This window comes from Anabrus simplex, chromosome 7 (genome assembly GCF_040414725.1).
Source record: "Anabrus simplex isolate iqAnaSimp1 chromosome 7, ASM4041472v1, whole genome shotgun sequence".
In the NCBI taxonomy this organism is placed as follows: Eukaryota; Metazoa; Arthropoda; class Insecta; order Orthoptera; family Tettigoniidae; genus Anabrus; species Anabrus simplex.
The window spans coordinates 240,696,814-240,724,812 of NC_090271.1; positions in this window are offsets into that span (position 1 = coordinate 240,696,814).

Consider the following 27,999-nt stretch of genomic DNA (forward strand, 5'->3'; position numbering starts at 1 on the left):
CTGCACAAGCTGGGCTTAATGTTGTTATACTTTTCAGGATGTCAAATGGTCTTTTACCTATCCAATATTTTTGATAGGGTAGGTGATGGGAGACTACTGGCATAAATGAGGGGATTAGACAAAGGAGTAACTGAGGTGATGGCTAAATTCCTAGAAAGTAGAAGTCAGAGAATTAGAGTTAGTGAAACATCTGATCCTGTGATGATTAGGAGGGAGCCCGAGAAGGAAATATAACTGGACCTTTATGTTTCCTTTAATGCTTTCCTTTAAGACGAGGCCTTCTGCAGATGTTGCTATAATGTACAAAGTAGAAAACAAGTTACAGGATTGTGAGGAAATGTAAAAAAAGACGTCGACAGTATTGTGACACGAACGGCAGATAATGATGGTAAACATGATGAAAAGTCAGGTTGTGAGTTTCACCAAGAGAAGGAACCCTCTCAGTTTTAATGACTGTGTTATTGAGGTAAAATTACTTCATGGGGACCACTGTAATTACCTAGTTGTTGATTCAAGGAAGGATCTTCATTGCGCTAATCACATAAACTGGATTGTAATTAAAGGTCACAGATCTCTTCACATGGTTCTGAGAGTATTTATGGGTTTTAGTAACGATGTAACATACTAGTCAATGGTAAGACCCCAATTAGTGTATGGTTCCAGTGTATGGGACCCTCACCAAAACTGCTTGATACGTGAACTGCAAGAATTCCAAAGAAAAGGAGCTCGATTTCTTCTTAGTGATTTCTCACAAAAGAGTAGTGTTAAGAAAATGTTCCAAACTTTGGGCTGGGAAAACTTGAAAGTAATGAAATGAGGTGCTCGACTAAGCAGCATGTTCCGAACTGTCAGTCGAGAGATGGTGTGAAATAACATTAGGAGACGAATAATCTTGAGCGGCGTATTTAAAAGTAGGTAAGATAACATGAAGAATAAAGTTGGAATTCAATAAAATAAAAAATGCAAAGTCACCTCCGTACAGGCCATGAAGGCCCTTGGAGGAGTGGAAGGTAAAGGCTTCCACCATTGTTAACCTCGGCACGTGATGGGGTAGAGTGGTTAGCTCTACGCCCGGCCGCCTTTGCCCCCAGGAATTAACCTGTAATCGTGCAAGCGAAGAGGAAGGTTGTTGAGTGAGTGAGTGCTGACATGGGGATTTCAATAGAATTGTACCGGGCGACGATAGGTCGTTGGCACGGTAGAGGCAGGAATACGAGGCGCAATATGAGTGGCAGAACCGGACAGCAGGTGAGTTTGATCTCAATTTTAATGGCTGCATCAGTGATGACAGTGTTGTTGGTTATTGGAGGGGTCGAGATGAACCCTGGACCTGATCATGAGAATGTGGCTGGTTGGGAAGACATGGAGAAGATAAGGGAATTTAGTAAGGTCCAAACTGAACAAATGAGAGTGTTATTACGAGAGCAATCTAGTGATCTACGAGAAATGGTGAAAGAGGAGATAGTAAAAGTGACAGAAAGGGCGGTCCAAAATAAGTTTGAGGGATAAGGTGAGGAGAATGGAGGAAGAAATAAAAGAGTTGAGATGGCAGGAGAAAAAAGACAAGAGGAAACCCGAAAGAAAAATATTTTTATATATGGGCTACCAGAGAACACTAAAGAAGACCTGGTATTCAAAGTGCTGGAGCTAATTAACGAGAAGATGAAGATTAGCTGCAGAGAGGCCGATATAGAAGAACTACAGAGAATGGGGAAAACAAAAGGCAAGAGACCAGTGAGAGTGAGATTTGTATCAAACCTACTAGTGAGAAAGATTCTGCATAGTACAAGCCGGTTGAAAAGTGAGAACATATGGGTCAAACAGGAGATGGAAAAAGAAGCCTTCAGGAACCAGAAAATGCTACAGTTTCACCTAGGGAAAGCTAGACGTGAAGGATTAAGGGCCTACATAAGGCGCAACAAATTAGTCGTGGGGGACAGCAACTGGACGAGGACTTGGGGGGTAGAGCAGCTAAAGAATATGTACAATACAGCGAGTACATTGGCCGAGGAGGAAGGTGAACGTACGAGGCAGCTGAGACCAGCAGAATGCGGAATTAACCTGGTACTCATTTTTGGCATAGGCTGAGTGAACTTCAGGGCCATATGCACCTCCGGGAGTGGAAATCTCTTTTCTTAAATTTTACGACTACCTGACGGGGATTCGAACCCGCGTCCTTCCGGGCGAACCGAGCACGCCTTTACTGCCTCGGCCAGGCAGCTCCTACAATATAAATAATTGGGGCAAATATTCCTTTATATGAACAGGAGTGTCCGCCTCTGTGGTGTAGTGGTTAGCATGATTAGCTGCCACCCCCGGAGGTCCGGGTTTGATTCCCGGCTCTGCCACGAAATTTGAAAAGTGGTACGAGGGCTGGAACGGGGTCAACTCAGCCTCGGGAGGTCAACTGAGTAGAGGTGGGTTCGATTCCCACCTCAGCCATCCTCGAAGTGGTTTTCCGTGGTTTCCCACTTCTCCTCCAGGCGAATGCCGGGATAGTACCTAAGTTAAGGCCACGGCCGCTTCCTTCCCTCTTCCTTGTCTATCCCTTCCAATCTTCCCATCCCTCCACAAGGCCCCTGTTCAGCATAGCAGGTGAGGCCGCCTGGGCGAGGTACTGGTCATTCTCCCCAGTTGTATCCCCCGACCAAGAGTCTGAAGCTCCAGGACACTGCCCTTGAGGCGGTAGAGGTGGGATCCCTCGCTGAGTCCGAGGGAAAAACCAAAAACCTGGAGGGTAAACAGATGATGATGATGATGATGATGAACAGGAGTTAGGGATTGGAATAATTTAGCAAGGGAGATACTCAATACTTTTCCAAAATTCTTTGAAATTATCTCCGAAAACTAAGCTAAGCAACTGATAGGTAATTTGTCACCTAAGTGACTGCCCTAAATGCAGATCACTCGTGATTATAACGTGTTGTCTCAAACATGAGCCTAACTTCCAACTTCTCCATTTCTTTTGTAAAATACAACAGTTTGTCCTCGAAATTTTGCTGTACGTTGCCTTAGTTGGAAGTCCGGAAGGTTCGTAGCGGAAGATATTCAGTTTAGCAGGAAGTTTAACTCGCTGTAATTGGACACAGAGTTGACAATAACTCTGATCCAGTGATTAATGGCCAGCAAAATCGTGTTTGCAAGCATTAGTTGATTGGAGGAAGCTCATTAGTAACATTAACATCTTGTCACGTATACTGACGAGGTTACAACGAGGCCAAGTAACACACTTGAAAAGCAGATTTTGCAGCGTAATAACTATTGGTGGAGCGGAATGGGCAGACAAGAAGATAGCGTCTGAAGAGTTATTAACTTACATGGGCTCATATCTTTAGGACCATCTATTTTGTTACAATGGAATTTTCTAAAAATAATATCCGGATCCATCCCTGAATGATCAGCGTAGTAGTATAGGGCCCCGGGTTCGAGTTCCGACGGACTGTGGTTTTAGCTACGTCTGGTTAATTTCACAATATTGGGGCTGGAAATCTTCGTCTGAATGCACTTTTCTTCTCACACACTACAATTTCAATCTATAACTGTGAGGCTTCCCAGTCTGTCAAAACTTAGAGGGGGTTAAAATATTTGAAAATACCTAAACATGAAATAAAAACATTTAATAACAGATTACATCTGAAATATTGAATATTTAATTTAAAATGTTATTTTTCGTGAATAATCTGTTATGAAATGTTTTCTCTTTCTCGTATTTTCTAATTTCTTAATCCTGCGTTAGTTTCGACACACTGGAAAACTTCACAGTTTTAGATTAAATAAGTCGAAATTTGAAACGAAATAGCTCCACCACAACAAAAGCACAAAAACTTATAACTACCACGAAAACATTCTGTAGCGAATATAACCTCTCGCATAAGGTTGTCACCAGGAAGGGAATCTGACCGTGAAACAGGATCCAATTCAAATTGGTGTTGATCCCAGATAATTGGGAAGAAGGTCAGGACAGACAATGTTCTAAGAATACGAGTTTATATAGGCCTAATACACTGGCTGCTTTTGACTGGGCCGAGCTCGATGGCTGCAGTCGCTTAAGTGCGGCCAGTATCCAGTATTCGGGAGACAGTGGGTTCGAGCCTCACTGTCAGCAGCCCTGAAGATGGTTTTCCGTGGTTTCCCATTTTCACACCAGGCAAATGCCGGGGCTGTACCTTAATTAAGGCCACGGTTGCTTCCTTCAAATTCCTAGGTCTTTCCTATCCCATCGTCGCCATAAGACCTATCTGTGTCGGTGCGACGTAAAGCAAATAGCAAAATAGCTTTCGACTGGCGAAAAGTACGATTACAGAGCACTATGTCTTCTGGTATGGACTAGAACAAATTTGTTACTTTCATCGATCTGTGTTAATCTCATTCTTGTCTTTGACTACATAAAAGTGACTGAGGTATTGCAGTGCACCCGGTCCTTTTTATGAAAGACGTGAAAGTGTTGCTGAAGTGGTCGGTTGTTGCCTTCATTTCAGTGGGCTTGGCAGACCTATGTATAATAGCAACATCCGGCTAAGTGTAGGAAGCTATGGGAAATTACTTGACTCCTGATTTCCCCTGTCCACCGCTTTAGCGGCGTCTGGGCCATTGGGACAGCTGATGGTGGAGCTATTGAGGAGTTAATCTTCTCTCACTTTCACCCATAATGCCTTATTGGAAATGACACTCATACCACACGTATTTTGTTAACTGCAAAAGAAAACATAAATTAATAGAAAATTTTAGAATTCTTTTTTCAGAAATTGTTACGTACCACTGACTGAAGTGCATCTAGACCATAAATGTTAAGAAGCTAAGCGGTGGTCGGCCTTATTGGATATGATCACCTCTAACGGCATTGTATGGTCTCTCCATAATCTAGACGAGGTAGTTCAGTTCTTGTGTTAACGTACCCATTCCTCTATCACCGCCGTCTTCGGCTGTTGAACATTTTTAGCGAGTTTCCGTGCCCTACTAGGCGTCTTCCGAAACGGATCCACACATGTTCTATGATATTTTGAATTGTTAGAACAGGCAGACCAGTCCATCACTGTACAGCTCATGGGAATGATATGTGCCTTTCTACTCCCTTAAAATTACTCCTAAAAGGTCGCGTCATTGGTAGCAGTATGTGCGAAGGGGATCGAGCGGCGTCCGGCCAGAACGGAACCCGCGATAGAGCGCCTGCAAACAAAGGGAGGACAGAGCAAGAGCCAAGCCCCCGCGGAAATACCTTCTCAACTTGCAGAGAGAGATAGAAGAGGACGCGATGCTGGAGTAGTCAGATACGCCCCGAGGTGTGGCTTAGCTTCCCAGAGTTCCAAACTAACATAAGGAACTTCCGGTTTTTATGCACGTGTCACGGGTGCCAACGTCGGATTTTGGCGCGTAAAAAATGGAATGATATTTTTGATCCAGACATAGGAAAATTATGTGAGACGCACCATTGAATAGAGCGGAATTTTCTGCGGTTCCCAGACTAAAAATATGTAATAATTTATTCAGGGGAAGAAATGAGGTCACCAGCTGTCCAGATGTAACATATCGCTAACACATGTGAATACGAGAGCGTCACCCAAGCTAAGAGTCGCGCTCAAAAGATGACTCCACCCTCCAAAGGAGGCTATGAATTAATCAAAGGCGGGAAGCAAATTACATAAAAACTGCCGATCGTAGGTCCAGCACGCTTTGCTCAAATGAAAGAGGAGACAGAGGGCTACAAGATGCACTATTTAAATTTCTTCAATTCTTGGTATGAAAGGAGCTCTTGTTCTTAATGAACCGTGAACGTGTACGCCCCCAGGCTTCCGGCGGGCAAGATAATATAGGCCGGGCTGGCCATCACAGGGGACAGTTGTTCTTTGCGGGTCGTTGAGACGGACACTGTGTCCCGCGGTGCTCTAGTTCTACGGTCCGAACCCATTGACCGCGGACTAAGAGTTATTGTGTCCAGCGCCGCTGGGTCGTACAAAGCCTTTGTGAAGTAAACGGGAGGCCAAACGAGCCTAGGTGAATTGTCTCTGTGCTGCGTGTCAAACTAGTTAATCCGCGAGCATAATTTACAAACAAGTAGCAGAATACGGCTGAGACAGTGCCGGCTTTAATGAGTCAGTGAAATTCATAATTTGGTATCACCCAAAGTGTTACTTTGAATCAGGGGCTCGAGTCTCGTGAGCCACCCGATTCTTGCTGTGAACGCCGTGATTTGAATGACCGTCTTATTCGTGGTGTAAACTCTGGAAATAGAGGCCGTGTGACGAGTGTAAAGTGTCACCCATTTTGGATTACTGTAAGATTTCAGCTGTGAACGAGTTCCCCAGGATGTCGGACTTGTATGGACCAGGGATGAAGGACTGTACGCCCGCCACCTACCAAGTGGTCATGGAGTACTAAGAACTTCACCATGGGTCTCCCGTGGAAGGAGAAATAACGGCCACCAAACAGATGAGTGATGTCCAAATCTAATTTCTAAGCATGACAATGTAACCGGGGGATAGGATTAGCTTTCTTTGTAAATATCAAAATGTTGTAAGATAATGCATGTCCTATATGGAAATTTTATTGATCTTTAGATAGTTGAAGTAAATTCAGGGGAGCTAAATTCCCGGACGACTCATTTTTGTCTTAATGATTAGCTTATCGTGAGGGTTATATTTCTAGTAATATGTAGAATGTCCTAGCAAATATGGGAACAAGGTTAGGAGAAGATTTGAGTTTCCCTTTAGGGGTGGTTGGAACAATAGTGCTGGCGAGCAGGGAAAACCATGTCAAAATATTGGTAGTTACTGTCCCACGTGGCTGTCGTATATGCCGGGGAAACTCATGGGTCAGTCAGACAATGCATGCCTAGCTTACACATAGAATTAGTGCATGTACAGCAAGAAAGAAGAAATCCCGACCGGGAGAGGTATATGTGTGTGATTTAGGTAGGAGTGAGGAACCTTGTGCAAGTCTCCCGTGATTTTTGATTAATTGGCCAGAATAGTTTGGAGTGTTTTTTTATCTATAGCCGGGGTGGGGCCCAGAGGCAGGAGTCTCTAATCTTTGGTCAGAAGATTTAAATATAAGTATATTTCCTGTGGCAGGAACGATATAGTCATGAGAGCCCATGCCCGAGGGAAGAAGATACGCGATCTGAGACGTAGTGAGAGGGCCGAATGCCCGAGTAATTTACGATGAGATGAGTTAGGAGTGATCGTGCCCACAGTCGGCGCTCAGCGATAATAATGAGAGAGAATAAAAGAGTATTTCATGGGGAATTCCACGATAATATGAATAAACAAATGAAGTGGGCCATGGATATGTGCCCCCGAGACGAGAGGGTGGACGTGTGAGGGAGAGAAGAATCTGGCGTGGCCGATGAATGAGAATGGCCGCGCGAAGTGAATGACCGCCCTTCCTTGTTTTTTTTTTTTTTTTTTTTTTTTTTTGAATGTTTGGCTCTCGCCCTCGTGACAGAAGGATCCCGTTTGCACCATTGTATTAAGACTTGGAGCCCTGGCTCTCCACGCGCCCCCTCTGTTTGGTTTAAATGGCTTAGCTAAGAATACTTGTATAATGATAATATCACGGTGATTTTTAAAGGTATTTAATAAATGAGTAGGGATCTCCCCCAGATATCCGGTGATATGAGACTATAGCTATTCTAGGGATCTACAGAAACCCACAGTACCTCTCGGTCGGGAGTCGGCCAGTTCGACTCCGGATTATGATGACGCCCTTGAGCGAGCTGTTCCAGGCGTGCGCCTTGGGCCGGAGACATTGATAACCATGCTGTTTCTTGCTGGGAATGGCTCTCCTTTGTGCATGAAGTGTATATATCCATATATCAGTGTATGTTTCGTAATTATGTGCATATATTTTTGAGTTCAAACAGAACCTATGTGCACGTTGTGTGGTCTTGGTGATAGATGAGGAGTCCGGGGTTTAGCTAAATGGTATGTGTGTTTGTTTGTGTATCATGTAAATGTTTCTTTTAATATGAAAATTATGTAGCGTAGGCCCCGGTTATGTTCGTGCTAAGAACAACAAGTAATTTGTGAATAGGGACATCAGATCATCTCACGGTGTGATCGACAGAATAATATAAAAATTTCATGAAACGGTCTGAACTAATGAGGAAAGATGAACGATAGCAAACCGCAAAAACCTCAATCATACCGTTATGCGGACGACGCCCATGGGCGATCCATATTTTAAAGTGATCATTATTTTATTTTCCTCCCATATGTGGAGATGTCATTGTATAGAGCTGTGTCAACTTCTTTAATATGTCGTATTTGAATAAACTCGTATTCGTAACCCCTATTTGATGATTCTTGTCATTTGTAGCAGTGCTAAGCAGTATCCACTAGGCGTTTGAACCCAGAGATCCTACTTTCATATTATAGACATAAGGCTCCATGTTAAGTATTTGTTTCTTCTTTCGAACGTACCACTCCCCCAAGTGCTCAGGCTGCCGGGCCGGCACAGAAAGTAGGAAGGGGAGCGGTTCGAAGCTCGTTAGGCAATTCGACCCGCTCTTCAATCCAATCTCATCCGTGGGTGTTTACACCGTTACGTGGAGGCATTCTGATGCGTGGGTCATCCATTCGAAGCCCGGAAGGGTGTAGTACCCATTCCTCTATCACCGCCGTCTTCGGCTGTTGAACATTTTTAGCGAGTTTCCGTGCCCTACTAGGCGTCTTCCGAAACGGATCCACACATGTTCTATGATATTTTTAATTGTTAGAACAGGCAGACCAGTCCATCACTGAAATATCTTCGCTTTCCAGGAGCTCGTCAAGAGCTGCAGTGTTATGAGGCCTAGTATTATCCTTTACTAACAAAAAATAGTGGTAAACAACACTTCTCAACAGACACAACATGTGGAGAAGAACGATTTCACTGCTATAGAGTTCACCTATTACAGCAATGGGTTTGAATACCTGTCTATCCAACGTAATGCCTCCCCAGACGAGAACACGTGCACCACCATATCTAAAATGTTCACCGGGCGAGTTGGCCGTGCGCGTAGAGGCGCGCGGCTGTGAGCTTGCATCCGGGAGATAGTAGGTTCGAATCCCACTATCGGCAGCCCTGAAAATGGTTTTCCGTGGTTTCCCATTTTCACACCAGGCAAATGCTGGGGCTGTACCTTAATTAAGGCCACGGCCGCTTCCTTCCAACTCCTAGGCCTTTCCTATCCCATCGTCGCCATAAGACCTATCTGTGTCGGTGCGACGTAAAGCCCCTAGCAAAAAAAAAAAAATCTAAAATGTTCAGTAATGTTTTGGTACAATACCGTATTCGTTCTTCTACCAGACTAATTAGGCGTCTAGAGTTTCTGCTGATTCTAAATTTACTCTAATCGCTACAGAGAAATTTACCCCTTTTTTACGGTGTCCAGTCCTTCGTTCCATGCACCGTAGTGAACAGTTTTAATCGTACTCAATGTCGGACAGAGAGTCCCCCTCTTTGTAGTCTTCTGGTTACGAAAATGAGGATGTAAAGAAGAAGGAGTATAAGTCTTTGGAAAAACTCCCATTAGGATATGGTTCCAGTGTATGGGAACCGCGCCAGAATTAACTGAGACGTGAATTTGGAATGATCGAATGAAAATAGCACGATTTGTTCTGTATGATATCTGAAAAAATAGTAATGTTACGAAAATGTTGCAGACTTTGTGCTGGGAAGACTTTGGAGTAAGGAGACGAGCTAATCGACTAAGCAGCATGTTTAGAGCTGTCAGTGGAGTGTCCCCGTCCTGAACTGGAACAGCTCTTTTCAGGCACACCCCCAATGGAGGTGAGCTGCATGTACCATTTTAATCACATACCAGCTCTTCTGCCATACTTCAATATCTGGCAGTACCAGGAATCGAACCTGGGCCTTCGAAGACGGCAGCTAATAGTGCTAACCCTTACTCTACTGAGGCGTCAGTCGAGTGACGGCGTGAAATGACTTTAGTAGATGAATAAAGATGAGTGGAGTTTCTAAAGACAGGAAGGAAGGTAAAGTTTTAATTCAAGAGGAAGAGGAATTACTGACTTAAATCATCTGTAGGGGAAAATGTTCAATAAATTTCCAAGACTAATTTAAAGAAAGTCTAGGTAAACAATTGGTAGGGTATCTCCAGCCCGGGTGACAGCCCTGAACACAGATCAGTGATTTGATTTTTGATGAGCACATTCTGAAATTTCTGGTTTGAAATGAAATGAAATGAAATGGCGTATGGATTTTAGTGCCGGGAGTGTCCGAGGACATGTTCGGCTCACCAGGTTCAGGTCTTTTGATTTGACACCCGCAGGCGACCTGCGCGTCGTGATGAAGATGAAATGATGATGAAGACGACATATACACCCAGCCCCCGTGCCAGCGAAATTAACCAATGAAGGTTAAAATTCCAGGCCCTGCCAGGAGTCGAACCCGAGGCCTCTGTGGCCAAAGGCCAGCATGCTAACCACTTAGCGATGGAGCCGGACAATTTCTGGTTTGAGTAGCTTAGACAAAAAAAACGCTGGTCTTTTGACTTCAAGTTGGCGGATTTGATCCCTGCTAAGTCCTGCTCAAATAAATGAGCGTCGTGTCAGTGTAGTAGTTAATGTGATTATCTGCCATCCCTGGAGGCCCGGGTACGACTGCCGGCTCTACTGCGAGATTTGAAAAGTAGTATAAGGGCTGGAAGGGGATCCACTTAGCCTCGGGTGGTCAAACTGTGTAGAGGGGGGGGGGGGGGTATTTTTCCCTCCTCAGCCATCCTTCAAGAGATTTTCCGTGGTTTCTCATTTAAGGCCACGGCCGTTTCAGTCCCTCTTCCTTGTCTATCCCTTTCAATCTTCCCATACCACGCAAGGTCCTTGTTCAGCACAGCAGATGAGGCCGCCTCGGCGAGGTATTGGTCCTGCTCTACAGTTGTATCCCCGATCAAATGTCTCCCGCTCCAAGATACTGCCCGTGAAGCGGTAGAGGTGGGATCCCTCGCTGATTCCGGGGAAAACCAATCCTGGAGGGCAAACGGATTAAATAAAATAATAAAACAACTCCTGCGGGATAACATTCCGGCTCATCGGTGTCTCCGGAAACCGTAAATGCACTTACTGGGATGGAAAACACGTACATTGTTATTTATTACATCATGAAATTTGCGAGTTATAATATATATTGAGTTACGTGGTGGGTTGGGGCTACCTAGCTGAGGTGGTAAAGGCTGCTTGGTTCACCTCGAAGGACGTGAGTTCGATTCCCAGTCAGGGAGCCTAAAAATTTAGGAAACTATATTTCCACTTCTGGAGCTGCACTTGGCTTTGGGGTTCATTCAGCCTGTAGTAGCAGGTTATTTCCTGGGCGTAAAGGTGATCGAGCATAGAGTTAGAGGTTACGGTTAGAGGAAGTCTTTACCTTTTTTAACTTCAACCCATCCCATGGCCTTTATGGAGATGACTTTGATTTTTTTGTTTTTGTTTTCTTGTTTAGCTGCCTTGTGTGTGTAAAGTTCAAGGAAGAGATAATTCGACGGGTTTATGATATACTTTGGACAAAGTGAGAGACATACTCACGAACAGAGATTCTCAAGATGAAATATCTTCTGATGGTAATAGTGATGTAAATTGCGACATGAATACCACTTACGCATTTTCTGCGTGGAATACTGTGGAAGGATTGGTTTCACAGGGAAGCAATACTTACATTTTTGGGCGTAATTCTTAGGACAAAAATAATAAAGACGTTGCAAAACTGGTCATTTGATTGCCAAGACACTGAGAATCCTCAAGTGATATACATGTGGCGGCCATCCATTTCTTCCACGGCAGAGTGTTGTGCACATATCCAACGTCGAGGAAACAAGTAGAAGTATTGGGCACAGTGGTCCCTTCGCCCGTTCCTCTCCTTCCTGAGGCGGCGAGCAGTTAAGTTTTCGAGTGCATCGGATGACCCGTCAGCAGTGGGAAGGTTAAGATACTTCAGAATTGTGCCTATCTCGTTGAATGTGACAGAAAAAGAAATTCTAGAGAAGATAAAATACAAGACATGTTCAATTATTCATCATAAGCTATATGCAACAAAATATATGTGGTTTGTGGCCGGACTTTATGGTGATCGTGAGGATCAGGTGTGCTTTACGATGAACGATTTGCAAACTCTTTGAAGATGTGAAGAGAAGATATTTGCTCGATGAACTGGATGATGTATAAATTTATCTTTCTCTTGTTTTTACGCTTATGATCAGTCCCATCTTAACAGTAGCAACTAAACAACTCTTGCCACGATGTATACTGCACCAGTGTTATAAATGACACACAACATTGAATATATCGACGAAGACGTATGAAAATCATTTCTTGAATACTTTGGTTACAATTATTTATAGTTCGCCTCTGTGGTGTAGTGGTTAGCGTGATTAGCTGCCACCCCCGGAGGCCCGGGTTCGATTCCCGGCTCTTTCACGAAATTTGAAAAGTGGTACGAGGGCTGGAACGGGGTCCACTCAGCCTCGGGAGGTCAACTGAGTAGAGGTGGGTTCGATTCCCACCTCAGCCATCCTGGAAGTGGTTTTCCGTGGTTTCCCACTTCTCCTCCAGGCGAATACCGGGATGGTACCTAACTTAAGGCCACGGCCGCTTCCTTCCCTCTTCCTTGCTTATCCCTTCCAATGTTCCCATCCCTCCACAAGGCCCCTGTTCAGCATAGCAGGTGAGGCCGCCTGGGCGAGGTACTGGTCATTCTCCCCAGTTGTATCCCCCGACCAAGAGTCTGAAGCTCCAGGACACTGCCCCTGAGGCGGTAGAGGTGGGATCCCTCGCTGAGTCCGAGGGAAAAACCGAACCTGGAGGGTAAACAGATGATGATGATGACAATTATTTACCCAAACATAAAAAATACGGCGCAAAAGCTGGGTACTTCATCGTGATACCAAACTTAAGTCTTTACCTACGTATTGTTTGGGACAATCAACGTTTAACGATAAAGACTCGTATTTTCAATGGACAGCATACAGTTTTCCACAGAGGTGCAGATACCGGGCGAGTTGGCCGTGCGCGTAGAGGTGCGCGGCTGTGAGCTTGCATCCGGGAGATAGTAGGTTCGAATCCCACTATCGGCAGCCCTGAATATGGTTTTCCGTGGTTTCCCATTTTCACACCAGGCAAATGCTGGGGCTTAATTAAGGCCACGGCCGGTTCCTTCCAACTCCTAGCCCTTTCCTATCCCATCGTCGCAATAAGACCTATCTGTGTCGGTGCTACGTAAAGCCCCTAGCAAAAAAATAAAATAAAAAAAGAGGTGCAGATGGCTATGTGCATTATATCAACCAATATTGTTATACATTTTACTGTGCATTTTCTAACATGCGTTTCATACAAATTACTGACAACTGAATGTTAAAAGAAACGCTGCAGACATGAGATTCGGTTGGTGAAACATGAACTTGCTCGTTCATTGTGCGAATGTGTCGCATACTGGTCTCGAAATATTCAAATTCCATTTTCTCGCAATTGGATGAGAGTTGTGCCATCTGATTTGAACCGGTGGAAGTTCTTACCATGAGCTGTACGTATATTAAAAATGGATCAGTTCGATGGAGACACTTTGCAATGGCCTCCTTGTTAATTCACGAAAATACTTCTATTTATTGTAAAAAGTTTATGTGGGACACAGTAAAGTCTATAGTCAGTGTTCCCTCCTCTTGTACGCTGACGACCTGAAAATCCTAAGAGCCTGATGACTGTGATGAATTACAGACTGTTCTCAATTCGTGTGGTGACTGGTTTAAGAAATGGAATCTTTCTCCCAATGTTAAGAAATGCAATACCATCTCCTTTTCATTGCTAAAGCAAAGAATGAACACTGCATATACCATCCAGGGAAATACATTGCAATCGGTTTCTCCGGTAAGAGACCTAGGTGTTATAATAGACTGTAAACTGCTCACATTCACGCTATAAAATCCCGTGCTATGCGTACTCTAGGCATTCTTTACAGGTTTCCTGAAATTAATGATATTAACGCCTTAAAATTATATTTTGTCTCGTATGTTCTCCCAATTATTGACTTTTGTTCCCCTATTTGGTCCTCATCTGCTATCACAAACATATCTCAACTAAATAGTATTTTTAACTTATTCACTTTCATTGTTAAGACTCGCAATCCTGTTTTTAAGAACAAAACTAAATCTGACATTATGAACTATCTGGGTATAATTGACCTGAGAAGCCGTTTACAGTTCTCTGATCTATGTTACCTTCACAAAATAATCAATGGCTACACCAAATGTAATACTCTTCCGGCGTACTTCCCTATACACGTTCCTCCCCGCCCTACACGCAACCGGCGCGCTCATCATGTGTCCCATCCGCGCCTAACTTTACAACAACGCTCTATCTTCCACCGTCTCCCTACTCTTGGTAACTCACTACCCGATATTGACATATTCACACCTTTCGCATCCTTCAAACAAAAAATTAGAAGATTCCTCTAAGTCCTCATCAGGTTTTCACTTTCTTCCGTCCCTCCAACCCTCGACCTTTCTTCTTCCTAATTTCAGTAACCGACACTTGCCAGTTACCGTTGTCATTGTCATTGTTACTGTTAAAATTGTTAATTATTGTTGTTACTTAATGTACCGGGCGGTACACCTCTACACCGTTTATTTAAAAGTTGCGCCAGTTGAAACTCCTCTTCTGGAGGAAGGTTGAACTTTATCTATTCTATTAATTCTCTACTTTCTCAGAAGATGTCACCACGTGGAAAATTTTGAGTTTTTGAACTGTGTCACTTTTGATGTGTTTTTGTTTCGCTTGAAGTAAGAAGTGTGAACTTTCTCTTCTAGAGGACACTACTGAAGATCAACAATAGTGCGACCTAGTGCGGAGTCAAAGAACTATTTTGTTGGAGAAATTTTTATTTCAAGAGTTTGTTCTTTGTTAAATTTCCTTCTGTCATGGTTTAAGTTGGCTGTATACCCCTCTTTTTCCCCTTATTTTGGATCTAGCCAATCCCGAATTTCTTTAATTAATTTTCCACCAATAATGTGTTTCTTTTTCCTCTATGTAGGGGTTTCTTTTCCCGAACCAATAAAGATTTTGTGGGAGGGTGTTTTCTTTCCCCTAACGCCTAGAATCTTCCGCGAGAGGATATAAACTGCTGATTTTGGGGTCCCCGGGCCACTTCTGTTCCATCTTTCAGTGTATTAAGTACATAGCAGGAGGCGGGAAGCGCCTCTTTCTTCTTCAGCCGTTCAACACCAGGTAATGGCCTATTAATAACTTCTTTTCTTGCTAGGTCGGCAGTTTAACACTCGCGGCGGGTTCGAAGCATTTCCATCATGTAACCTTTTCCTAAAATGTAATTACTCTTTTCATCTTTTTCTTGTAAAGCTACATATTGGGATAGAGAGTGCTAACCCTCTCGAGCTCCCACTCATATTTGTTTTGAGGTGAACTTATTTTCTCAAACTATTCTTCGTTTATGTAATGTAAAGTGTTCTTCTCTAAGTCACCTCTGTAGTATGGGATTAGCCCTTGCGTTAGCGGCCCAGAACCAGATTAGGTTTTAAAAAAAAAACAAGGTGTATTAGGAGTGCAAGTTCGCCTCCTCTCAAATTGTTATTTTAGAGGTCATGTAATCAACCTTCTTTTCATGTAATAGACCTCCGTAGTTTGGGTATTTTACCCCTGTAAATACGTCCTTAGAGGACAGCTTGAAGGTAGAGTTTGGTGTGGCCTTGTGATAGGCTTACAATTTTGAGAGCGGATCGCGCTTTGAAATTTGTTTCTGTATGCCTCGTGCAGGCTTTATGTGTAATGTTTGGAGCCAGTGCTCCTGGGAATAAATGGGGTTTTCTGCCCCTTGGCTAAAATTTTTTTTGGAGTAAGGCGGGGCTGATTGCCCAAGAGTTATGAAGTAAGGGCACTGAGCCCGAACCCAGTAATATTGTACCTACATTTTTGCTACTCTGTACCTGTTATGATTGTTATCTCTTGTTTTTGAAAAGAAAATATAACCTAGTTAAATTTTAAATTAATTTTACCTTGCACGTTAATTGTGTAGCTTGAAACCCATTCACACCCGCACCTTCTTTTACGCATAACTACCGCTAAAACACGGTAACAAGTGGTAGCAGAGCGTGGTTGAATGGGTCTCAATTTAGCCCCTTTTGACGGCTAAACATTGCTTTGATTCGAACTCTAACAATTGTCTCAGTTGCTGGAATTTTTTGAGTTTTTCAAAATTGTTCTGTCATCATGCCCGGCCCTCGCGATGTTCTCCTCCTTAACTATTTGCGCAAAGAGGAGTTGATATACGAGTTAACTATCAGAAATGTGCAATCTGGAGGCACGGTTGCAATCGACACCAACAAGCTTAGAGAGTCCCTTGATTTGCCCATTTCCATCCCCAATTTGGGAGAGAAAGAAATTGATGAGTCTCTTTCCACGATCGTCGAGAATATTACTGGGCTAGCATCTGTAGTCAGCTTTTTTGATGAAAACGATCCGTCTCCTAATCAAATTAAGCGTGTGCAAGGCAGGCTATATCACTTTTCAAATAGAGTTAATGATCTGTTGTCTCTGAAGGTGAATGACGTTCAGAGGAAGCAAGCTAATACGCTCCTTGAAACTATCTCTGAATTGTCTAGTAAAGTCACTCAATTGTTAACTGGGGAAGTTCCTCCCAAATCTGATCAGCCCACCGTTGTGAATGTAAGTAGTGAGGAAGAACCTGCTAAGGGAGAAGGCAATAGGATAACCGTTGCTGCTCAAACTATCTCTGCCCCATTGGACAACGAGTCTGAACGCCGCACATCGTTGAACAATGTACGTGCTGAATTAACTTCCTTGCCATTGAAACCTTTACTTACTATGTCGCCCGGGTTTAGCAGCTTGCCTCATCCATTGGCAATGTTGCTCAGAGGTATATCCAAGTTTTCCGCTAATACCACCAGTGACGTAATTTCATTTTTAAGATTTCTAGTGGAATTTCAGGATCATGCTCTTGTTTTTTCTCTTTCGCCATGTCAAATTTTGCAAATTATCTATCCGTATGCTATTGGTATTCTCTCTGACAAAATAGTTAGAGCCATTGCCGAGCAATCTTCTATTGAGGATTTCCATGCCCATTTGCTAGCTAACTTCATCCCGGCTAGGGCCAGGTCCTCCCTTATTCAGAAATACTATTATCGGGTACAGCGCTTGGATGAAAACCTGGCAGACTTCATCCAAGATATTAAGTTTTATACTAGGGTGTTTGCTCTCCACTTCCCTGAGGATCAGATTGTGCAGGCTATTGTAGAAGGTATTTCGCCATCCTACAGGTCATATTTGTGTTTCGCGGCGTGCCCGCAAACCTTCTCTGAACTGGAAGCATTAGCCGTCTCTGCGGAAGGAGTTAGGTATGCCGATTCCTTGCGGGTGGCGAAAGAACCCCCGCCTTCCTTTAGTAACACTCGGCCTCCACCTCGCCGACCAGTCAATCTCCGTAAATGTTATGCTTGCGGGTCGCCTGACCATCTGCGCAACAAGTGTCCACTGATCAAGCCAAGTGGGACTAGGAATGGAGCTGGTTCATCACAAGGCTGCTTTAAATGTGGGGCTTTCTCACATATCGCCAAGAATTGCCCAAACTCAAATAGCACCCCCTCCTGCTCTGGTGCAAATTCCACCCATGCCAATAATAAAAAGTGACTAGCGGCTTCGGCTGAGTCGACTAATTCTGCTTTCCAAGGCTCAGCCCCGGGCAAAAGGGTCGAGAATTCAGGGAATGAGCAATCTTCAAATTCTTTTTTTGAATGCCCCAGAGAGTGTCTTAGGATTGCGGCGGATACCCCCGCACCGGTTCCTTTTCTTAGGATTGAGTTGAATAACGAGCCTATAACAGCTCTCTTAGATTCAGGCAGCGTTTGTTCCATTATTTCGGCTGATTGGTATTCTAAATTGAAATCTGTTTGTAAACTCCCTGACTATGACTCATCTCCTGTTAAATATGTTTCGGCTAATTCATCTCCATTAGAAATTCTAGGTTCCTTACATGTCAAAATTCGTGTTTTTAAATTTACATGGAAAATCAAATTGTTTGTGGCCAAGCATTTGTCTTGCCCCATCATACTGGGAGCGGACTTCATGTCTCACACTGGTCTTGTGCTCGATCTCCAGAGTAGGTCGTGCACATTCAAATTTGCGTCCAATTGTAGAATTCCCTTGTTAAAGTGTAATTCTGTATCATGTTCATCTATTTCGCCTACCCAGGATGAGATGTTGTTAGACCTTAGACATCTACCTGAGGAGCAGGCTGATAGTATTCGGAAACTGTGTCAGTCGTTTCCCGAGGTGTTCTCTGATACTCTTGGTGTTACTGACCTTATTGAATACAAAATTGAGGTCACGGATTCGATTCCTGTTCGCTTTCCACCGTATAGGCTATCTCCACCTAAAATGAAGGCTCTGAAAGAAATCATCGATCAGATGTTGAAGGACGGTATTATTAGGCCCTCTAAGTCTGCGTATTCTTCGCCTATTTTTCTAGTACCGAAACCTCAAGGAGGTTTCAGGCCTGTCATTGATTACAGGGCTCTCAATCGGAAGGTGGTGTTACAATCTGTGCCCCTTCCCGACCTTCATTCTTGTTTTTCATGGTTTCGTAAGGCCAAGTTCTTCACCATCTTGGACTTAAATCAGGCCTATAATCAAATTCCCCTTGCCGAAGAGTCTAAACACCTTACAGCGTTTGCCACGGACTGGAATTTATACGAATACAACCGCGTGCCTTTCGGGCTCCCCACGGGGGCAGCTGTGCTCACTAGGCTACTAGATAGGGTCTTTTCCGACATCAAATTTGAGTACTTATATCACTACTTAGATGATGTCATCGTATTTTCAGAGACCTTTGAAGAACATCTGGATCATCTGCGAGAAGTTCTCGATCGCCTTCGTAAGGCTGTGTTAACTGTTAAGTTGTCCAAGGTTGCCTTTGCTAAGCCCTCTATGTCATTCCTAGGGCATATTGTGTCACCCGATGGAGTAGCAGTCGATCATTCTAGAACACAGGCCATCCGTGATTTTAAACCTCCCAAGGACATCAAAGGTATCGCCAGGTTCATTGGTATGGTGAATTTCTTCAGGAAGTTCATTCCTAACTTTGCTAATAGAGCGGCGCCCTTAAACCTTCTTCGTAGGAAAGGCATCAAATTCGAGTGGGGACCTTCTCAACAAGCCGCTTTTGAAGATCTGAAATTAGCTCTCTGTAATGCCCCTGTTCTTGCTATATCTGATTTCTCGAAGAAATTCATCGTCCAAACCGACGCATCGTCGTCAGCAGTAGCTGCAGTTCTTCTTCAAGAGACTGAACTAGGGAGGCGACCCATCGCCTATGCGTCAAGGACATTGTCAGCTCAAGAAGCAAAGTACTCCATATATGAGCTTGAAGGTTTGGCAGTCTTATTCGCCTTAGAAAAGTTCCGTCTCTATCTGGAACACGTCAAATTCGATCTGGAGACAGATAATCAAGCCTTAAGCTGGGTCTTAGGTAGGCCGCGTCGTACAGGTCGTATAGCCCGTTGGGCCATCCGTATTTCTGCCTTCCAATTCGATGTACGGCATATCAGAGGTACTGAAAATGTTGTTGCCGATGGACTCAGCCGTATGTTTCATAACGACGTAGAGACCCACGAACCGGTCGACAGTTCATCACCTTCCGAGTCCATACTATCTGGTGTTAATGCCATCTTAACAGATGCTCCCATGCTTTTTAGGGATATTGAGAAATACCAACGTGAAGATCCGACGCTGGCTCCGATAATGGAAACCCTTTCTTCTGGGGAACATGCTGTCCCTTATGTTCTAAGGAATGGTGTTCTATGTTGCCCTTCGAGGCATGATAAGTTGATGAAAGTTGTTGTTCCAGCGGTTCTTGTACCTATGATCTTCAAATACTATCATGAGACCCCATTGGGGGGGCACCTGGGTATCTTTAAAACTCGTGAAAAGATTCGTGAAATGTTCATATGGAAAGGTATGGACGGTGAAATTCGGGAACTTGTAAAAGCTTGTAAATCTTGTTTGATCAGTAAACCCACCATGTCCACTAAAGTAGGCCTTTTGTCTTCTCATCAAGCGTCGCGCCCCATGGAACGCCTGTATATCGATTATGTGGGACCCTTCCCCCAGTCAAAGGGTAATGCCAACAAGTTCATCTTTGTGTGTGTAGATGGCTTTACAAGATTTTCCTGGTTATTTCCGACTAAGCTGGCTACCGCTCAGTCAACCATTACTTGCTTAAATTCTATTTTTGCTTCTTTTGGTCCGTGTCAATATATTGTATCTGATAATGCTAAGGCTTTTACATCTAATTTATTTCGTAAATTCTGTTTTGACTTGTCCATCTCTCATGTAACTACATCTGCTTATTATCCTCAACCATCTCTGGCTGAACGGGTTAACCGTAATCTCAGGTCCGCACTCATTGCCTATCATCATGAAGATCCTTCCAGGTGGGACACGTCCCTGCATTGGATAGCTTTTGCTTTGAATTCGGCGGTTCATGAATCTCACAAGTTTACTCCAGCTTCCTTGATGTTCAAGTTTGTTCCCAACTCGCCGCTCTCTAACCTCTGGTCTTTGAATGACATTCTACCCGAGACAATAGATCCGGATAACATTAAAGATCTTTGGAAGAAGGCTAAAGCTAATCTTAAAGTATCTCATGAAAAGGTTAGGGAAAGGTATGATCGTGGACGGAGACCCACCACCTTGAAGGTAGGTGACCAGGTTATGGTCAAAAATTTTGTTCCCGCGGGCAAGCTTGCCCCCAGATTTCATGGGCCTTGTATCATTCTCGATTTTCTTACGCCGGTTACCTTATTGCTAAGTAATCCAGCCACCGAGAGGATATTTAGGGTTCACCTGTCCCAGGTGAAACCGGTGTAATTTCTGTGTTAACTTGCTTCATATTATTTTGAAAGGATATGAAGGTTATATTTTTTTTTTTGAGTTTCACTTTTAAGGCATTCTGACCCTTCTGTAATATTTTGGTTTTAGATGTAAGCCTTGTGTAAAACCTGCCCCGAAACGTTAAACTGCCATCCTGTTCTTGCCACGGCCATTACCACGCTCCCGTCTCCTGCTCCACCTTACACTGTGGCTTCATAATAGTAAATGCCATGGATATCTACACGCCGCTGGCCCCTCAACCTCTCCACAAGCCTGTACCCTCAAAGAAGATGATAGTCCAACACAATTCTGCCGCCTAGCTTTAATGTTTCAGCGCCCCCGCAGCCGCGCAGCACCGTGCAGCGACTGGGGAGGGGGATGGGCCCCCTCCTCTCCAGCGAGGACGACATGTGCACGGCGAGCCGGAGCTCTCCCCCCGGCCAAGGCTGATGTGCGGCGCACGTCCTGCTACATGCCCGCAGCCTGTATCTGTTCACCGCGGGCGCGGCGTACTTCAACACCTCTGCTCCCCTCATAGTGCGGGCGAGCGGTATCTCAGGGTACTTAAGGGGTCCGAGCGGCCTCCGTTGGACGCAAGCTGCAACGGCCGGTCTGGCCATCCGACTCAATCTACATCAACTACATGGACAGTTACTATAAGAGATAACTACATTTGGGAATTTAACAACAATATTTGGTGGACATTGCAAAACTTTTCTTCACTTTTAAGCATTAAAGGTTTATCTTCAGAAATTCAACTACTACAACAGAAAAACTTTACTGCACCTGCAACAACAAAATTTTGAAATTGCAACCAACCAAATTACTAAAATCTTATAAATGCTTCCGCAATTAATCTTAATATCAACATCAAAACTTGGACCTTATTTTGGAAACAAAGCTTATGTTCTTCCGTGTTACCCCTTGGAGGAACTTTTGGGGGGGGAGGTCTGCACCGGGCGGTACACCTCTACACCGTTTATTTAAAAGTTGCGCCAGTTGAAACTCCTCTTCTGGAGGAAGGTTGAACTTTATCTATTCTATTAATTCTCTACTTTCTCAGAAGATGTCACCACGTGGAAAATTTTGAGTTTTTGAACTGTGTCACTTTTGATGTGTTTTTGTTTCGCTTGAAGTAAGAAGTGTGAACTTTCTCTTCTAGAGGACACTACTGAAGATCAACAATAGTGCGACCTAGTGCGGAGTCAAAGAACTATTTTGTTGGAGAAATTTTTATTTCAAGAGTTTGTTCTTTGTTAAATTTCCTTCTGTCATGGTTTAAGTTGGCTGTATAACCCTCTTTTCCCCCTTATTTTGGATCTAGCCAATCCCGAATTTCTTTAATTAATTTTCCACCAATAATGTGTTTCTTTTTCCTCTATGTAGGGGTTTCTTTTCCCGAACCAATAAAGATTTTGTGGGAGGGTGTTTTCTTTCCCCTAACGCCTAGAATCTTCCGCGAGAGGATATAAACTGCTGATTTTGGGGTCCCCGGGCCACTTCTGTTCCATCTTTCAGTGTATTAAGTACATAGCAGGAGGCGGGAAGCGCCTCTTTCTTCTTCAGCCGTTCAACACCAGGTAATGGCCTATTAATAACTTCTTTTCTTGCTAGGTCGGCAGTTTAACACTCGCGGCGGGTTCGAAGCATTTCCATCATGTAACCTTTTCCTAAAATGTAATTACTCTTTTCATCTTTTTCTTGTAAAGCTACATATTGGGATAGAGAGTGCTAACCCTCTCGAGCTCCCACTCATATTTGTTTTGAGGTGAACTTATTTTCTCAAACTATTCTTCGTTTATGTAATGTAAAGTGTTCTTCTCTAAGTCACCTCTGTAGTATGGGATTAGCCCTTGCGTTAGCGGCCCAGAACCAGATTAGGTTTTAAAAAAAAAACAAGGTGTATTAGGAGTGCAAGTTCGCCTCCTCTCAAATTGTTATTTTAGAGGTCATGTAATCAACCTTCTTTTCATGTAATAGACCTCCGTAGTTTGGGTATTTTACCCCTGTAAATACGTCCTTAGAGGACAGCTTGAAGGTAGAGTTTGGTGTGGCCTTGTGATAGGCTTACAATTTTGAGAGCGGATCGCGCTTTGAAATTTGTTTCTGTATGCCTCGTGCAGGCTTTATGTGTAATGTTTGGAGCCAGTGCTCCTGGGAATGAATGGGGTTTTCTGCCCCTTGGCTAAAATTTTTTTTGGAGTAAGGCGGGGCTGATTGCCCAAGAGTTATGAAGTAAGGGCACTGAGCCCGAACCCAGTAATATTGTACCTACATTTTTGCTACTCTGTACCTGTTATGATTGTTATCTCTTGTTTTTGAAAAGAAAATATAACCTAGTTAAATTTTAAATTAATTTTACCTTGCACGTTAATTGTGTAGCTTGAAACAAATTCACACCCGCACCTTCTTTCACCTCTACCTACCACGGATATATCCGTAACACTTAATATTGTTGTTTATACCTTTGTTATCTTTTATACGTATTTAAACTTATTATTATTATTATTAGTGTAAAATGGCCCTCCATAGGCTGTATCTAATAAATAAATAAATAAATATTTTTTTGCTATTTGCTTTTACGTCGCACCGACGATGGGAAAGGAAAGGGCTAGGAGTGGGAAGGAAGCGGCCGTGGCCTTAATTAAGGTGCAGCCCCCGCATTTGCCTGGTGTGAAAATGGGAAACCACGGAAAACCATTTTCAGGGCTGCCGACAGTGGGGTTCGAACCTTATATCTCCCGAATACTGGATACTGGCCGCACTTAAGCGACTGCAGCTATCGAGCTCGGTAATAAATAAATAAATAAATGAATAAATAAATAAATACATAAATAAATAAATAAATAAATAAATAAATAAATAAATAAATAAATAAATAAATATATTCTTGGCTGCCTTAGGCCAACCATCCAGACTGGATTGCGGAATCTTTCAGGCTGTACTAAGAAAGGATGTCATAGTATATCGAAGGTCGCCGTGCGTAGAATCTGGAGAATACGATACACATATACTGTATATGTCAGGAACAAATTTCCCCCCACACTGTTCAAACTTTTACCACACGTTTGTGTTGGCTTTTCTCTCTCTGTTTCAGTTGGTACCAATCAGTGTACAACACTAAATTCCTCACAGACGTGAAATGCATCAGCTACAATGTTTTCGTACCCACAGAGTACGGAAATGATAACAATTGTTTATTGTGAATCTTCTAACAGTACTGAGATACTGACTTCACTCCTATAGGGCAACCTGTACCGGAAGTGCCTGTTCTTGCAGGGAGCAGGCGGCGCTATAGTATCCCAAGTTGGATAACTTTCTCCTTCTTGTTAACGGTTCTATTACGCCTGGGGGCTGTTAATCCCTTGGGAATGTTCAGTTATACGGACGTTGTAAGATTAGATTCTGAATAACGTGAAGTAATCTCTTGTTCTGCGAAGATCGTGTTTTATGGCGAGTAAGTTAATAATTGTGATGGCGGAATGGCGGTTTACAGAGTGCTGTGTTGCAAAATTACGATACTAGGCTAAACCACCCGCGATCTATTATAAGATATCACATCTTTTTATACTGTATACTTTTGCAATGTATTGAGGTGTGAGAATTATACTAATGTATTATCATTATTATTAGTGTATGACAAAGAAAGTATATGCATAATATACAATATATACACATTAACACAAAAATTGATTCACTGTTGTTATCTGTTATCATATCTGAATGTCCAGCTTTCGAATCCACTACAGTGCTTCCGATGTTGGTGATAGGAAGTCTTCCAGTCTACTATCCGTAGTTGACACTCGCTTACAGTTTGGGGGATGGTCTGGCGAGGGGCTACACAATCACATTCTGGGGGTGGTACAAATTTCCACTTGTGGAGAAAATCTCTGTACCTTCCGTGACCTGTCCTGATCCTGTTCGGTCTGGACCAAGTTGCACGCGGCAGTTGGGATCCGTTTTATTGTTTCCCTCTGAAGATGTTATGCATGGGCAAGTCAGTAGAGTTATTCCAGCGGCCTTTCTACTCCTCCCAAGCATTGAAGTTGGTGGATGTCTTAAGAGCAGCTTCACAAAGTGGTAGATGTCGTGATTTCAGTCTTTGGAGACTAAGAGGTGGTATTTCCTCTAGAACACGTAGCAGAGGGTTCTTGTAGATCTCGTTGTATTATCGAACAAGAGCGCTGGATCTTCGTAAGTCAGGTGGCATTATTCCAAACAACAGTGTGAGCCAGTGGACTGGAGTTGACTTGATGGCGCCAGATATAAGACGCATGCTGTTATTCAATTGTGGGTCAATATACTTCGTATACAGGCTATTAAGCCACTCTGCTCACAATAGTCGGTGGCAGAGAAAACCAGTGCTAAGGCTGAAGAGCGCAGGATGTTTCGAGTGTTCAGTTTCTTCGACAATTTCAAAATATTTTGTTATGTTTGCGGAAAGTTTAGTACGAATTATCAGCACATGATTATCACATCCCCCACTCTTGACGATCAATTTATATTTCTAGAAGGATACCATCTCTGTAGATAGGGATAAAAATAGGAAATATGCGCCAGATTCCTGCAATACAAATTGCCGCTGAATTTCAAGAGGTTTCTTAATGAATACAATAAACTAAAAAGCATCTAACTGTCAAAATTGGAAAGTTTATGGTTTTTTTTTTCAATCAAAAAAGGATCTATGCAAATAAGCCTAATAAATGCATAGAAGTCTTGTAGCCAAGAGGTTGCATGAAGTATCCAGAACAACCGAAAGATGGAACCGGTTGTCCGGCTCCATGGCTAAATGGTTAGCGTGCTGGCCTTTGGTCACAGGGGTCCCGGCAAGGTCGGGAATTTTAACCATCATTGGTTAATTTCCCTGGCACGGGGGCTGGGTGTATGTGTTGTCTTCATCATAATTTCATCCTCCTCCTGACGCGCAGGTCACCTACGGGAGTCAAATCAAAAGACCTGCACTTGGCGAGCCGACCCCGTCCTGGGATCTCCCGGCACTAAAAGCCATACTCCATTTCATTTCATGGAGCCGGTTGTATCAATAGTAGTACATGTGATAAAAAGTGCCGAATTTTTACTTTTCTTCACTAGACAAAGCTGACTTTACTGTGCTCGTATAACTTTGTAAATATTTCAGTACAAAATACACGAAAGCATAAAGATATCTTTGCCGAAATACTTAGAACTTTTAATCATATTTAACTGAGAAGAACACTCTTAGCCGGGATGAGTGGCTCAGATGGTTGAGGGGCTGGCCTTCTGACTCCAACTTGGCAAGTTTGATCCTGGCTCAGTCCGGTGGTATTTGAAGGTACACAAATACGTCAGTCTCGTGTCTGTAGATTTACTGGCACGTAAAATACCTCCTGGTGGACTAAATTGCGGCAGGCACCTCGGCGTCTTCGAAAACCGTAAAAGTAGTAGTTAGAGGGTCGTATTATTATTATTATTATTATTATTATTATTATTATTATTATTATTATTATTATTATTATTATACGCTAAATATGGTGTAAACTGTTTTAAGGATTATTGTAAATCTGCATACTGCTGTTTGAATACTGGAAAATTATACTTCCCAGGCTTCCTGAATTAAAAGTATTCCGGGGTTTCCGTGGCTCACACGGGATTAGGAAGTGCCTGGGTTGAATGGCTGGACAAGGAATTACTTAGAGCAACTTTTATGATAATAAATTTCAAAATTGTATTTATTTCTCTTTTTTCGATAGATAAAGAATCTGAAATAATAACGAGACAATAGAACAGATTATTATTATTAATGACCTCGTCAGCTCTAACAATATTAGGGACTTCGGAACACCTGGTACAAAAGCTTGTAATAAATGGCAGGCAGTTACTTTATATAGAAAAGAGCCTTGTTGCTCTTGACAGGTACAACATTTACAAGAACACGATTTGCTCCGATCATTTACACTAAATGGGAGTCTATGCTCCCAATATACTACAGTCCAGCCTCGCAGAGGCATCATTTTCTTATGGCGCACTCAAATTCCACCTGATAACTTATCGGTTGCCCTGACATTAAAGTATTTGTACACAGTTGCCCCGATGTGGGCTTATCTATTTCGCAACAGTTATGTAATTCACTGTTCTCAAAGGGAACTAGCACCAGAAAGAGTTACCGAATAAATAGGGGCATAATTGCCCATACTAAGCGGCCTTAATGGCAAAAAAATGGTTGCACATAACCGGTCATAAACAAAATGTAAGGAGGCGAGACACCTGCACTCCTTCTAAGTGTTCTTACGGTCCGAAAATACAGAGGCTAATCCTGTACTACGCCGGGGTGACTAAAGAGGAAGATTTAAAGAAATTTAGGGGTTGAATGCTTTAGTCGCCCATGCAAGGTTGAATACGAAACGACAGAGGGTCATTATACTTTGTTCCCTTGCATTACATATCTTCCAGTAGGGAGTAGAATCAGAGTTCTCATATTTGCCGAAAACACTGCGTTTAAACCATCAGACTATAAAATTAAATTAAATGCGAAGTGCTCGAAACCTTCCCTTCAAACTACCCTTAGGAGTTATTGCATGTCTAGGTAAAATCTGTCATTACCTTAAACCACTGGATCTTCCTCACGCAGGCCTCACCCCTGCTTCCCTAGGTCACGTCGCACTCACTGGAGCAATTCAGGCAATAACGGCCCTGAAGTACCCTTGTCCCATAGTACCATAAGGGGGAGATTCCAGAAATCTTTGCTGGTAGGCTGGATTCCTATACAAACCCCAAATTTTAATTGTCTAGAGAAAATATTTCCAATTTCTTTTCTTTTTTTGGATAGGTTGATTACAATCAAAACAATCCTCAGAACCAGATTTACAACCTTCAAAAATAAACATTACTTTATACGATAATTTGAGTTTAGCCCGCGAGGGGAGGCAATTAAACCGATGGTAGCGACATCTAACTGTACAAGACAAAAGTTTCTGTGAGCTCACAAGTTCAAGTCTGTTTACATAGATGGCCTTAGAGAAGGCGCGCAGTTTAAATAGCCGGGGAAGGTATACCCCAGGTACAATTTAGAGAGTCCGATGTCTTCAGGCTACTATTATTATCAACAACAACAGCAACAACAACAACAACAACTCGCCTGGTA